We start from the raw sequence: 17,126 nt of genomic DNA, 5'->3' as shown, positions 1-17,126 counted from the left end.
TGACCTGAGCCGAAGGCAGTCGCTTAACCAACTGAGCCACCCAGGCACCCAGTTTTGTGTTGTTCTAACACAATTTTTTCATATGCATATTTCCTCATGTTTCACTTTAAATAGCTACATAATATTATTCCATCATCTTGATGTATCATGATTTGCTTAGTCATTTCCCTATTGTTGGGGCTTTGGATTGTTCCCAGTTATAAATACCATTGCTATACCATTTCCAGACCATTTTTAATTTGGGGGATTTTTTTCTGATAATATCCCCAGGAGTTTAATTTCTGTGTCGAAGTGTATAATATATTGGATCTTGTTATATATTGCTAGATTGCTTTCCAGGAAGGCTAAAAAATAAATTACAAGTCCAATAGCTTTGAATTTTTAGCATTCGGTTTTTCTGATTTATCCACCAAGAAATGTATTTATCATTTTAAGTTGTTTTGATCACACCACCACCATCCCGCCTATCCTGACATCATGAGCATTCCCAGCATCACCACCTTTGCCAAGACAATCAAAAGCAACACCATGACTATCATCAACTCCTTTGACCATCAATACCACCACCACCATCATCATCCACCCCCACTGTTACCATCACCTTCAAAATGCCAAAACACTGTCACCAAGATCACAATCACCTTCATCAACCAAACCACCGCCCCATCTCTGTCATTCATTGCCATCACCATCATCACTTTCACCATCACCACTATATTCCACTGTGACTACTGCCACATACCATTATTGGAGACATTCAGTGTGTGCCCAATACTGTACTATTTACTTCCAGGAATCATTTTGTCCTCACAATATGTAATAGCCTCCTGTTACTGGCTAGAAAATGATATTGAGAAATGAGGGCCTTTGGTCAAAGACACTGCTAAAACAGCAAAGCCAAGATCATATCTGACTCCAAAGCCCATTCTCTGTACCGTCAAAGCCTGCACTTACTTTAATGGATCTACTGTGGTCCTTCAGAGTTCTTTTGTCTACATCTCTTTAGTTGCAATTGAGACTGAGCATCTTTCCATGTGGCAATTTATTGTTGACATTTCCTTGTGTGTAAACCCTCCATTCATTTCCTGAGACCTCATTTTGAATGAAAGCTGAACACTGACCTTAAATAATTAGATCAACTCTGTATTTTCTATGTAAAACTTTTCCTTTAACATTTATAATGCATACTCTTCTTGTTTACATTTCATCTTTTAAGCCCTTTTGGTTTTTTTTAATGTTCCAATATTTATTTTATGTCTAATATTATATTAGACAATCAGGAAGAAATACTTCTTCCTTTTTTAATTGGAAAGAATATGCTTATTTTCTTCTAGTTTCCTTTCTACATTCATCATTCTGCTTTGACCAGAATTTATTGTAGTATATGATATGAGGTGTATTCTCTGTACTGTGATTTCATTGTGCCTATGTATTGAATTATGATTAGTTCTTGTATTTGTATATTCTATTTTTTTAAAAGATTTTATTTATTTATTTTAGAGAGAGAGAGCATGCACAAGCAGGGGGAGGGGCACAGGGAGAGAGAGAGAGAGAGAATCCCAAGCAGACTCCGTGCTTAGTGCAGAGGCCAATACAGGGCTGGATACCAGAACCCTGAGATCATGATCTGAGCCGAAATCAAGAGTCAGACGCTTAACCAACTGAGCTACCCAGGTGCCCCTGTATATTCTATTTTTTTCATGTAGTAAATTCTTTTTTATTTATTTATTTATTTTTATTCTTATGTTAATCCCCATACATTACATCATTAGTTTTAGATGAAGTGTTCCATGATTCATTGTTTGTGCATAACACCCAGTGCTCCATGCAGAATGTGCCCTCCTCAATACCCACCACCAGGCTAACCCATCCTCCCACCTCCTCCCCTCTAGAACCCTCAGTTTGTTTTTCAGAGTCCATCATCTCTCATGGTTCGTCTACCCCTCCAATTTCCCCCGCTTCATTCTTCCCCTCCCGCTACCTTCTTCTTCTTCTTTTTTCTTTCTTAACATATATTGCATTATTTGTTTCAGAGGTACAGACCTGAGATTCAACAGTCTTGCACAATTCACAGCGCTTACCAGAGCACATACCCTCCCCAGTGTCTATCACCCAGTCACCCCATCCCTCCCACCCCACCCCCCACTCCAGCAACCCTCATTTTGTTTCCTGCAATTAAGAATTCCTCTTATCAGTGAGATCATATGATACATGTCTTTCTCTTTTCATGTAGTAAATTCTTATAATAGTTTCAATCTACTTTTGAAATATGTATTCTATCTCATAATTTCTTCCTTGCTTTTAACTTAATATTATATAGTTTTGCTAATTGTCACTTGTTTTAAAATTTAGAAAGTAAATCCTCATTAATCCTCTTGGGAAAAAAATTTTTTGGTATATTTTCCTGCTTATTCTTCTGTAGAAATCTTCAGATCAGTGTTTCAGATTTTTGAAATATACTATGGAGACTTTAATTGTTATAATATGAACAAAGAGTTTTGTTACTTTAAGAATATTTGGCTTTCCATCCAGGAATAAGATTTAATTTCCCATTATTCATAATATTATTTTTTCCTTTCAAAATTATTTTATTATTTAGATCTAAACTATTATCTAAGCACTTAATGGTATTTTTATCACAAGAATACATAGATTTTATGGCATGAAGTTATTCATCACCTAAGTATCAGGATACAAATAATTTTATTGAATTTATCTTTTCCAACACATCAGCTTTTGCTGTAACTGCAAAATCTAAGATAAATAGTTCAGGTATTATAACAATTTTCTTTGTCACTTGGAAAACAACATCCAAATTAGTAAAATCAATGACAGTTTCTGTAGATCCAGAATGTTTCAGAAAGGCAGGGCCCCCAGACGAGCCAATCTGGGAAGAGAGAGTCTCTTGGCCCATGGATACTATGAATGTAAGCTAACTTTGGATGAGCCAACTAGGGCTGAGTTTCTAAAAACTGTCATGTGAAGTGGGATTTTTTATGCTACTAAGCTTCCTTTTCTCCTTTTTCTCTCCTTTTCCATTGTCTGGGGCTCCTATGTGCTGACTTGAGCAGAGAGTAAGTCAAGACTAGGGTGTAAGCTGGAAAAATTATCCCAGAGAAGGGCCTCTGAGAAGTCAACCCAAGGCTGGCCTTGTTTGCTCCCTTTCTCCCAGAGATAGAGTACTGCTCCCAGGCACGAATGGGAGCCTGGGGTTTGAAGACCCACCTGGGCCAGCAGCACCTCTCTGAAAGGTAGGGTCCTTAAGTTTGGAGATTAGATTTTGCAGTCACAGCAGAAGTAGGTGAGTCCAACATTCATTCATTTATTCAACAAATATTACCAAGCCATGTAATTCACTAACTGTGGATAAAATATCTGTTCTCCATTTTTTCTTTAATCTATGAATGTGAAAGGGGGGAAATAAAGGCTTTGGATCAGGTTCATTCCTAGGTTCCCTTCCCTCTAGAATTAATATGTTTGCTATCACAGAATGGGTACTTGAGAGTCTGGGTTAATGAGCTCTGCCAAATAAAAAAAAAACTAGTATTAGTGAGTGAGCCCTATGAGTCTAATATGTCCTGGGCTTGGTCTGAAGGCCCAGGTCTTAGCCTCTAACTCTGAGGCTCATTGTCCCTGGCTTAATTTTCTCAGGACAATTTGTCTTCTACCCACTCAGCGATCTGCCTTTTGGTGAATTTGTAACCTAATACCAGTCCTTCCTGTGATTCTCCAGTTTTATGTTCCCTGTGCTTTCAGCCACGCAGTGATGACCACGTTCCTAGTATGCACCCAGGACAGGCAAGAATTGTTCCGCAAAGCAAGGGCTTCCTCTGATGTCCAGAGATGATCCATTCACTTATTTATTCATCCCTTTGTGCTTTCGTCAATTTCTTACTGAACACAGTCTACTTTGCCTACACTCATACTTTTTTGCGCAATAACACAACTGAAGTAATTGGTTCTTTCAAGCTTGCCAACTATGTCATTCAGTGGATCAACTGTGACCAAAAGATTGTGTTTTTGATTTTTGAACCAAATCAAGTTTTTGATATCCATTTGCAAAAGAACTCCTTAACACTGTTGTGAGTAGAGGAGGAAATAATTAATAGTTGCCAACCAGAACAGTCATGACCTTCTTAAGGACGAGTTCCTTGACTATTCATGAGGGAAGCAAAAGAGATAAAATGTAGCATCTGCAAAAAATATTAAGACCTTTGCAAGATATACAAATATTGAATCATTATACTGTATACCTGAAAATAACATAATGTTATATGTCAATTATATCTCAATCAAAAAAATTTTTTTAATATTAAGAGCTGAGATTAAATAAGAGTTGTTAAACTAAGGATGGAAAATAATTCTTTTTTTGGCATTTTTTTGGGGGGCTTGTTCCGGAGGAATCTTAAAATTAGTTTTTTCAGCTTTTATAGAATATACTATGGAGACCTCAGTTATTGTCTTATGCGTAATTTTGGAGTAAGGAGATGGACAGAGAATTTGGAAGGCAGGAATTTCCAAGACTGAGACTCCCATGTTATTTTCGAAACAAGCCATCACAACTATTATACTGCCAAACACACAAAGTTTATAAACCCTGAACCCGTGGGAATCCACTAATAAAATACTTGATATTCTGCAACGCCACTGAATTTGTTCAACACCCATTTATTTATCCAACAAATGCTTCCTGAACATGATTCTAGCACTGCGTGTGCTCTGGGAGCAAATGAAAAAAAGTATAAAACATTGTCCCTAACCTCAAGACATGGCAGTGTGGTTGGGGAGACAAGATTTACAGACTGAAAGGAAAGCTAAAAATAGAACACAGCTTAAGATGAAACAGCAAGGATAAAAATAAATAAATTGCCAAAAGATAAATAAGCGCCAAATGAAACAGTAAAAGTGACCCGGAGTTTCAAAAGGAATAAATCGCTGTCGGCTGAAAGGGCTGGAACAGCGTCCCTGGCAAGGTAGGAAGGACCTGAGTGTTGGAACACAGGGAGGACATGGGCGAGGCCATGAGTGGGGAAGCTTTACTGCATGACCGACTGCAGACCGACTCTGGCTCTGACACGACCACCAGGTCAGCTGGTGCCCCAGTCAAACAAACGACTCTCAGAGTGACTTGACTAAGTGTGCAAAATGACCGGTGACTTCTGTCCAGATGGCCAAAGCAAGAGGCTGGGGTAGATGCACATGGTGCACAGGCCTGATGCAAGTCTATACTAGAGTTTTCAAACACAGTTCTGAGAGATTCAATATCTAGAGGCAAACAAATCCAAAGGACTGGAGAGCTGGAGGCATTGATAGGGGAGCTTAGCCAGTTATGTCATTGAAAAGGAACCGAAGCATGGGACAATTGCCAGGTAGCCATTAAATAACACAGTTGTGTAAACAATACATTCGAAACACATGGCTCTCCTTGTCCTTAGTCAGAGTGTCTTTTGCTTGAAACATTTTCTGCTTCATTAGCTCTTTTTTCTTCTTCTAATATTAGTCAAAGACTTGCAAATTTCTGTCTTTTGAGGCAAAGGTCACAGCACACTGTAAAATAGGGAAAAGGAAGTGGCTATTAGGAGCCAAGACACCTGTGTTCCTGGCCTGCTTTTGCCATTGATACTGTTTGAAACTTGAGACTTGTCACTTAAATTTTCTAGATCTGCATTTTTTCCCCACAAGGTGATGGTAATATCATCTACCTTAATTACTTTATGGGGTTATTTGGAGTAAAATGACATGGGGAAAAATGTTTAACGTGTTGAGCACCTATTTTGAATCAGTAATTTCACATTCTTTATGTCATCGAACCCTGAAGACAATAGCTCACATTAAGTGTTAGTAGTTTGCTCAATACCACAGAATGATTATGATCCAATGCTCTGAAATTTAGTGGCCCCTCTCTCCTTTAACGCCCACATGTCAGGCTGAGCCTATGGCCCGAATGTCTGTTCTGCCCTCCATCAGCTTGAAGCTCCTTTTGCTTTGAGAAAGTCTGAGACAGAAAGTTGAGAGAGCAGTCCTTGGGGTGGGATGTTAGCCTGTGTCAAGCTCACGGGGTGCTGTCTAATGAAGGCAGAAAACAGGGGTGGGTTTTGAAGATGTGATGCAGAGTGTCCCAAGCATGGGCTGCCACCACCCTTATATACTTAGACAATGTGTCACATGTCTCAGCCAGAAGCACCCGAGTTGGGATTATTTCCCAGCTCAGGGCTTCCTGGAGGGTAAGTCTTGCTTTCCATGTGTGGGATTAACAAGAGTCTCTAACAAGCAACATTCTCAATTTTGGCTGCACATTAGAACCAGCTGAGCAGTTTACAAATAATCCCAGTGCCCAGGCTGCAGCCCAGACTAGCGACATCAGAATCTTTGGTGATGACATTTTGATAAGCCCCCAAATGCAGCCAAATTTGAGAATCATTGATCCCACAGAACAGAGGAAGGATCTCCTTAAGGGCAAATTTGAGCTTCCGGTATTTTAAGATCCAGACTTTTCCAGTAATGGGGAGAAGCTAGCTACTCAGGCATTATCTCAAATGGTATCTTTGGTTGGTTGGTTGGGTGATTTCTGTTCTATTAGCAAGTGGTGAGTAGGAGTCCTAGGATACTACCCTAGGTCTTCCTCAAACATGCCAACGTCACCCTTAAAAATTCATAACCCCTTGTATTAACATAGCATTTTGTGGCCATGTATTCTGCTTATTCTTCAAACTGGCTCTTCAGATGTCATTTGAGGACCAAACGATTTTTTTTTAACTTCATTCTTATCAAACAGATATATTGATGGTGATCAGTCTACTGGTTACAGTGACAGTCAGCACAGGAAAAGTAGGAAAGACTCTTCCCAGATGGAGATAAATCTACAGAGAAATCCATCTATGGGTAGAAATTTCATTTTATAAAATTGCTAGTCTCCTGCCCTTTGGTGTATCTTCTTCCTTCTCTATTTGGGGTCTTTGTGGAGCTTACAGAATCCAAACTTAAGAGTGTCCTCAGCTGATAATGTCAAGGACAACCAGGTGAGTCTTCCTGTGTATTCAGAATAAAGGTACAAAGGCTGTGGAGAGCCGCAAGAAAGTGTCTGGCCCCCAGACTCTCCTCTCTTCTTTCCCTCTGTGCCCATGGCAAAGGAGCTCCAGAGGCATGAGGACCACAAAGGAGCTTATCAAAACTGTAGCTTTCCTGGCCCCACCCTCAGATTCAGTGTTTGTGGGAAGGGCCCAGAGAGATGCATTTTTAGAAGCTCCCTCAGTGATTCTGGTTCGGACTGTCCTAGGAAACTCCTCTGGCCCCAGACACTTTCGGAATGCGGGCCTTTGTGTTATCGATCGCCTTCTCCTGTGATGCCTTTTTTTTTTTTAATTTTTAAAATTGTATTATGTTATGGTTAGTCACCATACTATACATCATTAGTTTTTGATGCGGTGATCCACGATCCACTGTTTTCATATAACACCCAGCGCTCCATGATGCCCTTTTAAAATGCAGACATGACTGCTGCCTGAGTCACTAAGTTCCTCTCTGTGGACAGATGTGAGGACAACAGCAGTAGGAGGGTCTCAGTATGTGTTTATTGAAGGGACAAGGGGAAAGTAAGATCTACTAGTGTGAGAGTTTTGGAAAGGGATGAGGGTTCTGAATACAGGGACAGGTCTGAAGAGGAGGGAGTTGGCTTCACAAAGACAAACATGGTTGACTTCACAGAAGCCCAGGGAGCTCTAAGAGGGCTGCACACAGTCTAACTGACTTGCCTGAGCCTTTCCCTACAACTTAATTCGTGTTAAAAAAAAAAATTCAGACAATGTATAAAAGTTGTAAAAGTAAAAATTGAAATGTTCTTCCTCCTAATCCCACTATTCTGAAATAACCATTATCTACACTTTGTGTGTCGTCTTCCAGACAATATATAATATAAAAGGACATATATTTTACAAAAAGCAAAATAAGTTCATGTACTTTTCCATAATTTGTTTTCTTTTTCACTTAATAATATATCCTGGCATCTTTCCATGTCACTCCATATATGTTCTTTTTGTAATATCCTTCGTTATATGGATGCACCAAATGTACCCAATCAATCCTCTAATGGACATTTAGTTTGCTTCTACTTTTTTCTTATTTCAAACAATGATGCATTAAACACCTTTGAACATACACCCTTTGTTTCCTTAAGAGTTTCCTATCAACGGGTCTGTTGAGTCTTCATATGACCCAACTATGTCTTCAAATTTGACGGATAACTGACCTCTGAAAGGTTGTACCAATATACACTCCCTACTTGTATTGCATATTTACTCACAACTTTTTTCATGAGTCTTTACACATTTTTACCAATTAAATAAGTGAGAAATCTTCTATTTGTTTTGCAGTTAATTGGTGTGCTTTTTCATATATTTATTAGTCCCTGTGATCCTGGGAACTAACTGTTCATACCTTATACCTAGGAGTCAAGGCTCACTTTTGTGTTTTCACACACTGTGTTTTCTTATTTTCACTATGGCATCTGTTGATAAACAGCAAATAGTCATGGGCTGCAGAGAGCAAATCCCATGGAGAGGGGGAGGGGCGAGGGAATCATTTTTCACTTAATCAAGATATCAGAACAAGCAACTTATTAAAAAACACTGTTTATATTATTTAGTGTGTAAACCTTAAGAATTGGAGCAACATGTTATATTCTGCAAAGCACAGTGATTGGAATAAAACAAAAATCTTAATAAGTTATTTACCAAATGAATTAGTGAATGTGGACAGATAGACAGATCTAGACACATACCATAGGCCTGGCTGTGTGGTGGGCACAAAGAAACACACATAAGAAACACCAGTCCTGCTTTCAGAAAGCTAGATTTGTTGGGGTTGTGGATATGTAAAGTGATGATTATAATGCCAGAAGTGATTAAAGGAGGGTTGAGATGTCTTCTGTCCTTGAAGGTCTTAGTTCTAGAAATCAACAGATTCATAAACAAATAAGTTCAATGTAATAGCACAAGAGTAGAAGTTTGCACAGGGTGTTATGGAAACAAGAGGGGTTTTGTTTGTTTGTTTTTTGGGGTTTTGCGGGTTCTTTTTTGAGAGAGGGGGGTAAGGGGGAGAGGGGCAGAGAGAGAATCTTAAGCAGGCTCCACACTCAGCACGGAGCCTGATGGCTCAATCTCACAACCTTGAGATCATGACCCGAGCCAAAATCAAAAGTTAGAGGCTAAAGTGACTGAACCACCCAGGCGCCCCAGGATGCAGCCTCCTTTTTAAAGTGCATCTCTGTGCTGTTGACCCATGTCCACCTTACAATAGCCCTGAGATCTTTTTTGGTCATATGGACCACCTCTTGCCCACAGCCCTCTTTAGTCTGTGCAGGTTCTAACTGTTGTGGATATAAATCTCCAGTTGCAAACATTAAAAAACCCAACTCAAGATGGTTTGAGCCAAAAAGGGATTTTACTGACCATCAGGACAGAAAACTCCAGGGGTATCCATTTTTAGGTTCCAAGAGATCTAGTCACTCAAACAATACATCAGAACTTGGGCTTCCTTTCGCCATCTCTTAGCTCTTGTTTTCTCTCTATTGGCTTTATTTTCGATTATACTCTGTCTCAGCCGTGACAACAGAGCAGGCAGCCCCAGGACCATAATGTAGTTTCTCTGCAAGCCCAGCAGAAGGAAAAATTGTCTCTTAAGCACATTTCTGACAAAAGCCCCAAATGGGGGCAAAGTCTGATCTCTTTTTATCACATCATAAAGAGGATTCATGTTATATCTTCTAAGAGTTACAAAGAAACAGCCTTAACTAACTTTGCCACCTGGAGAAGATAATTACAGTTTTTAAAAAATGATTCTTTGCCACCTAGATTGTAGATGAAAATGTCACGAACTCAGCACTAAGCAGCTTGCTTTGCAAGCCTATTAGAAGACATGACTTTTCTCATTTAAAAAAAAATGGAACATTGACTCCAAGTTGATCATGTGTTCATTTTAAGCCAATCACTGTGCTCAGAGGGATTCGGTGCTCCCATTGGCCAACGTGAGTCACCTGCCCACCCCTGAAGCTCCACTTGAACCTAATGGGCTGTGAGTGGAGCAGGTGTAGATTCAAGGAAAATTCAGGGGTCCTTTAACAAAAGGGCAAATGGATTCTGGTTGTCAATCATAACAACCCTTCGCTTTTCCTTTCAGAGTTCTAATCTGTTTGGTCATGGGCATTTGCCCACTTCCTTCAACATATTCTTCATTCTGCTCCCACCCATGGACAAGGTGACTCCCCTCCCCAACATTCCTTATCTTGCTTCTCCCCCAGCCTGGGGGCCTCTTTAATACCATGCCCTTTTTTGAGTTATTAAAGGCTATCTCTGATCAATTGGCAAGATGGGCCTGTTGTCCAAAAGAAAATTAGATGTGTACATAAAAGTAATACACATCAACAATTTTTTTTTTTTTTGGAATTCTGTTACACATGTGTTTATCTGGGATCCCGTCCAAGGCTTTTAAAAATATATTTGTGTAATAGTTGTATTTTAATGTGATCTTGCTGTGACTAAAGTATGAACTTTGCCACTAAGTGAGACAATTACGAGAGCAGTAAATCCTGCCAAAAGTTCGTGGTGCTGCAGCAGAACATGACCTCAGATCACTTTTCTTTGGCCTCTTGTCTCCCACGGTTTTCCTTTCTCTAGGGGCTCAGTATCTGTTTATTTTTCATGTGCCACATTTTGGTGCCTACTTCTTTTTTCAGCTCTGTCTCTTGGTGTCTCTGAGGTTAAGCGGAGTGAAGGAGAATTCCAGAATCCCCAGATCCAGCCATTCCTTATCCAAGACCAGTCATTCACTGATTCCAATTCAATAAGGAATTGCTAAGTCTCTATCATCATCCCAGCCTCCTCCGAACGCATTCTACTTTTCACACACCGGAAAGCATGGGGGTTAATAGGACAGGCTTTCAAGGTGGAGAGACTGGGGTCAGAATTCCGGCTGTGTTGTTTATAATGATCTGTGTGATCTTGGACAAGTTCCTTAACCTTCTTAAATCTTTGCTTCCTCATTTGTGAAATGGGACTGATAGCACCTGTTGTAGGGGTTATTATAGAGATGAAGCGAGCTTAGGAGCCATTCAGAGTTTCCAGCACATGATGGGCTCTTAGTAAATGTTAACTCTTATTATTCTTACATAACTCTTTCCCATGTTTTACTTCAGAATTAGAATCTTTATAAAAACCCCACACTGTAATGTCCATTTCACCTATGTCAGCCTTGGAGTAAAATCAGGGCAGAATCCTTCGTCGGGGACGACGCTGTGAATAAAAGAGCTGCCAGATACTCATTAATTCATTCCACCAACAATTACTTTTCCAGCATGTACATTGTACTTGGATTATTAACAGTTTGTTTACAAGTGGTTTTTTTGGGTTGTTGTTGTTTACAAGTCTCTAGCAGGGAACCATTATGCTCTGAGGGTCATGCGAAAGAGAAACGAAACTGGATTCTTGTCCTCAAGGAGCTTTTACTCTTGTGGAAAAGACATAAGGCAATCCATGAAGGCATAATGCAGGAGCAAAGATTGCTCATCAGCAGGAGGCAATAGGCCCAATGCCGTTCTCAGAGGGTTCGAGAATGAGCACGAGCAGTATGGCCCGAAAACACTGGTGGAGAGAATGAGTAATGAGTGAATCAGTGGTTGAGTGACGGTTGTTGACAAGGACACTTGGCTTCAGTCCAGTGTGCTCCCAGGCCCCTCCCTGGGAGACTGTAGGCAGACTGCTGTGGGGACCAAGATTACTGGTCATGTTCGGCATGCCCAAGGGCACGTTAGTTTATGAAGGAATAGATAGAGCTAGAAACCCACCCTAATCCTCCTCACAGCCCCACCTGTGACTTCATGCGGGTGTAATTGCTCCCAGGACTCACCTCCCCTCGTCTACACCCACCTGGTCCTCCCACAGAGAAACTGTGTACCTGGTGTTTCTGCAGCTGTCATCAAACCCTGCTGGTCCCTTCAGCTTGAACCTTAAGCCCTTGGGATTTTCCGAGAGATCCTTTGTAAAGAATGTCAGAGAGGGGCAATCTAATTCTCTTAGAAATAGCCACTACCCTGGGCAGAATGAGTAGGTGCAACTAAATATCATTAGGTACATAAAAGTTGGAGCTTGTACCTAATGGTGTTCTTATACTCTGGTACTGGGCAAGACAAACATTTCTTAAAAAATCTCCCCAAAAGGATTATCGTTCTTTCATAATAAATGTGCTTTTATCACACACACACACACTCTCTCAGTCTAAATATGTTTATTTTGTTGTTTTATTTTTTTATTTCAGTGAAGGCTTGTTCTACTTTATTGATTGACTATAATTAGGAACACTAGGTCTCATGGAACAGAGACTTGCTTTATATATCTGAAGTCAATGGTAAGATGGGATCCGATACTAAGGATCTGAAACAAAGAATGTGTGGAAAGGGGATGTAAAAATAAAATCTAGTGGCTTTACATTTTTTTTTTTTTTTGGAGTGTTTAAGAACCTTGATCGTTTGAAAAATTGATATACAGAAAATTCTCATTTTGGGTATAGAGTTCTGTATGTTTTAATGCATGCAGAAACCTCTATAACCACCACCACAAACAGGATACAGAATAGTTCGATCACCAGAAAAAATTCCCTTCTGCTACCCCTTTGTAAGTCCCCCCTCTCCCCACCAGTCCCAACACCTAGTGGTCACTGCTGAGCTCTCTATCGCTATAATTCTGCCTTCCCAGAATATCCTATAAATGGAACCATTCAAGATGCAATCTTTGGAGACTGGTTCCTTTCACTTAGCATAGTGCAGCTGAGATTCATCCATGTTTTGTATGTGCTCATTCTTTTTTTTTTGTTTTTAAAGATTTTATTTATTTATTTGAGAGAGAGAATGAGAGAGAGAGAGAGAGCACAAGAGGGGGAGAGCAGCAGAGGGAGAAGCAGACTCCCCGCTGAGCAGGGAGCCCGATGTGGGACTCGATCCCGGGACTCCAGGATCACGACCTGAGCCGAAGGCAGTCACTTAACCAACTGAGCCACCCAGGTGCCCATGTGCTCATTCTTTTTTATTGAGAAGTGCTCTATCGTTGCATGGATGTACTATATTTCTTTAATTCGTTTAGCTATTGAGGGACATTTTGGTTGTTTCTAGTTTGTGTCAATTATGAATTATGCTGCTATGAACATTCATGCACAGGTTTTTGTGAGAACCTAAGTTTTCATTGCTCTAGGATAACACCTGGGAGATGACAAGTGTGTCTTATGGTTAGCTTATATTTGACTTTATATGGAATTACCAAACTGTTTTGTCAGAATGATGTATAGTTCCGCATTCTCCCTGACAACGTATGGGAGTTCTCGCTACTCTGTGTTCTTCCTACCACAGGGGGTTATCATGTGTGTATTATTTTCACCATTCTAATAGGTATATTGTGGTATCACGTTATTTGTATTTCTCTACTCAGTGACGATGTTGATCATCTTTTCATGTGATTTGCCACTGCGTGTCTCCTTTGGTGAAATGTCTGCTCAGATTTTTTTTGCTAATTTTTAATTGGGTTGTTTGTTTTCTTATTTTTGAGGTGTAAAAATTCTTTACAAACTCTGGATACAAGTTCTTTATTTCCTCCTCTTCTTATTTCTGGAAGAGATTGTACAGAATTGGTATTATTTCTTTCTTAAAGGTTTGGTTGAATTCATTAATGAAGACATCTGGGCTTGGAGGGTTTTTTGGGGGGAGTGGATTTTCAACTATGAATTCAATATCTTTAGCGCATATGGGAATGTTCAGGTTATCTCCTCCTTCTTGAATGAATTTTGTTAGTTGTGTCTTTGAAGCTTTGTTTCTTTTAAGTCTCCAATTTATATGCAGAGAGTTGCCTATATCCTTCCTTTATTATCCTTTTATGGCTGTGAAGTTTGTAGTGCTATCCCATCTTTCATACCTGATACTGATACTATATAGCTTCTCTCTTCTTCTCTTCGCAAATCTAGCTAGAAGTTTATCAATTTTATTGATCTTTTATAAGAATTAGCTTTTGGTTTCATTGATTTTCTCCATTGTTTTGTCTTCTTTCAGTTGCATTAGTTCTTTTTCTTGTATTTATTATTTTATTCCTTCTTGCTTTAGGTTTTGCAGGTTTCTTAAGGTACAATCTTAGATTTGAGACTTTGATTTCCTTCTAAACAACATTTCAAAGATAAATTTCTTTCTAAGACTACTTTAGCTGCATCCCACAAATTCTGATATATTGTATGCTCATTTACATTCAGGCCAAAATATTTTCTAATTATCTTTGAGACTTCTTTATTGACCAATGAATTTCTTAAAGTGAATTGCTTAATTTCCAAATATTTGGAGGTTTTCCAGAAGCATTTTTTATTGATGTAATTGATTCTATTATGGTCAGAGAACATATTTTGTATTGTTTCATTCTTTTATTTTTTTTTAATTTTTAAAAAGATTTTATTTATTTATTTATTTATTTATTTATTTATTTATTTATCAGAGAGAGAGCGAGAGAGAGCAAGCACAAGCAGAGGGAGTGGCAGGCAGAAGGAAAAGCAGACTCCCCGCTGAGCAGGAAACCCCATGCAGGACTCCATCCCAGGACCCTGGGATCATGACCTGAGCTGAAGGCAGATGCTTAATCGACTGAGCCACCCAGCCATCTCTGTTTCATTCTTTTAAATGTAGTGCTTGCTTTGTGACCCAGAATATGGTTTGTTTTGGTGAATATTCCATATGCACTTAAAAATAGTGTGTATTCTGTTGCTATTTAGATGGGATATTCTATAAAATTCATTTAGGCCAAATTGGTTGATAATTATTGTTTAGGTCTTCTATATTCGTACTGATTTGTTGTTGTTGTTGTCATCTATTTGTTCTATCAATTACTAAGAGAAAAATTTTGTAGTATCTAACTGCAATTGTGATTTGTCTCTTTCTACTTTCAGTTCTATCAGCTTTGCTTCATGTATTTTGAAACTCTGGTATTAGGTATGTACACATTTAGAGTTGTCATATCTTTTTTTTTTTAGGATTTTATTTATTTATTTGAGAGAGTCAGAGAGAAAAAGAGAGAGAGAGCATGAGCAGAGAGAAGGCCAGAGGGGGGAAAATGTACCATTTTATAATAAGTTGTGTGTTTGCTCTCTTTTTTCCCCTGTCAAATCTATTAGATTATTTGAAGATTTCCTCCCATTACATTTTAATTTATCTATTGGTTTTTTACTATATCTCTTTGTATAACTTTTCTAGTTGTTGCTTTCAGAGTGGTCACAACATACATACCTAACTTTTCTTAATCTGCTTAGAGTTCACAGTTTGCCACTTCAAGTGAAGTATAGAAACCTTACCACTATATAAATCACTTTACCTTCACCCTTTGTGTCGTATTGAATCTGAATATATCGAAAACCCCATAAGACATGTTATAATTTTTGCTTTCAACAACCATACAAAAGGATGGATATTACACAGATTTGCATGTCACCCTTTCACTGGGGCCATGCCTATCTTCTCTGTATTGTTCCAATTTTAGTATATGTGCAGCTGAAGTGAGCACTGAAGATGTTTTTGAAGTCCTTTGCTGGTAAATATTTATCCAAAACTTGCACCAACTTTGTGAAACTATGATTATTAAAGCACAGTCTATGATCAAGAAGGTGTTTTTCTCTGGACAAAGCTGTAATTGACTCTAACCAGTTATGATTTGACATTAAAGGGTACAAAATGAAAACTTTTTATCCTGAACTAAAGCAGACTGTGGAACTGAAAACTAGAAATATGCACAAAAATATTTTATCACCAAAGCTGACCTTTTGTTTGTTTGTTTGTTTTGCAACATGAATGTTTATAATATCAAAACTACCAGTTGTCTGGAGGGATGTCCAAATGGATGGTATTATCTAGAAATTAAAAGAGAGCTGGTCCATTTTCCAATAAGCAGTAGATATGTGGAGAAGATGAAATAGAAGACAACTCTGCTAGGTTTGGAATTAAGAAGAGCGGAGGTCATATCGGACATTGTTTAGATCATAGCCAAGAAAATGATCGCACATGTAAAGCATCTTTCATCTAAAAATAAATAGCCCTCAAAGGCATTTTATGCATATAATTTTATTTACCTCTGCCACATTTGCTATTGTAAATACTGTCCAGAGTCCAGAGCAGGGAAGTGATGAGTCTGTACGGCACGCAGTGAAGGTACCAGTCTCCCTCTGTGGCCTTGTCCTTCCCAGAGTATGCAGTCATTGGCTCAGAAGGTACAGCTGTGAAGATACAGCTGTAGAGATACAACTGTATCTCTAAAGGCTTTGGTGATGTAAGCCTGAAACCAAGGAGGAGGAGAGGGCAATGAAACCTCACCTTGACTGAGCTGTAGTGTTCTGTGAGGGTTGCAAACTTGGGCTTGATGACTGTTTCTTCAGTGAGAAGGAAGCATTTGTACTTGGACTTTATGGGGAACCAGCCTGCCATCAAGGGTGGTCAGGATACCTAGCCATCTTCTTCGCCCGTCAGATGCCCCACCAGTCAGGAAGGTTCAGCCGAAGTGCCTTCTGCTTTATGAGGCCTTTCCCTCTACCACCCCAACTGCGGTGAATGATCTGTCTACATGCTGATTGATAGAGCTCTTGCGTCTGCCCAATTCATGTGACAGGTGTTGTCTTCCTTCCATGTGACTGCTATCCAGAAATGGATCTTAATCTCCATTCAGACCAGGACGGTGTCTTTGTTTCTTTAAAGTGACTTACCCAGTGTGCGCTAAGTTGGAGAGAGCAGTTCAAAGCACCCGCTCGGTCTTTCTGTGTTCAAATCCACCATTTTCTAGCTGGATGTCTAGGGATAAGTTACTTAAATACTTTAAACCTCTCTTTCCCCACCTTGAACACTGAGATAATAACACTACTTGTAAAGACTCAACAAGTGAAGATGTAGAGTGCTGAGCATTTTTGTCTGGTACATAATACGTACTATTACCTATTTTTATTATTAAGTGATTACTTTTTTTCCTTACAAAGCAGTGAAATACACACATAGTTGTGAGCAAGGCAAGCCAGAGCACAAACAGGACTAGCAAAGAGAAAGCAGAGAAAACAAACAAAAATTGACCAGATTT

At 39.3% G+C, this 17,126-nt stretch overlaps 1 non-coding gene across 1 annotated transcript; it reads right to left on the bottom strand.

Moving 5' to 3' along the window:
- Positions 1-15,465: 15,465 nt before the first annotated feature.
- On the bottom strand, positions 15,466-15,572 carry LOC115944624 (U6 spliceosomal RNA). The gene has a single exon (XR_004079146.1). It is a non-coding gene; the product is annotated as a U6 spliceosomal RNA (small nuclear RNA).
- Positions 15,573-17,126: the final 1,554 nt, after the last annotated feature.

The sequence above is a fragment of the Leptonychotes weddellii genome, chromosome 8 (genome assembly GCF_054177405.1).
Source record: "Leptonychotes weddellii isolate Sample4059 chromosome 8, ASM5417740v2, whole genome shotgun sequence".
Lineage (NCBI taxonomy): Eukaryota > Metazoa > Chordata > Mammalia > Carnivora > Phocidae > Leptonychotes > Leptonychotes weddellii.
Note: the sequence above shows the minus strand (reverse complement) of the source record. Positions and strands in the feature narration are given on the sequence as shown.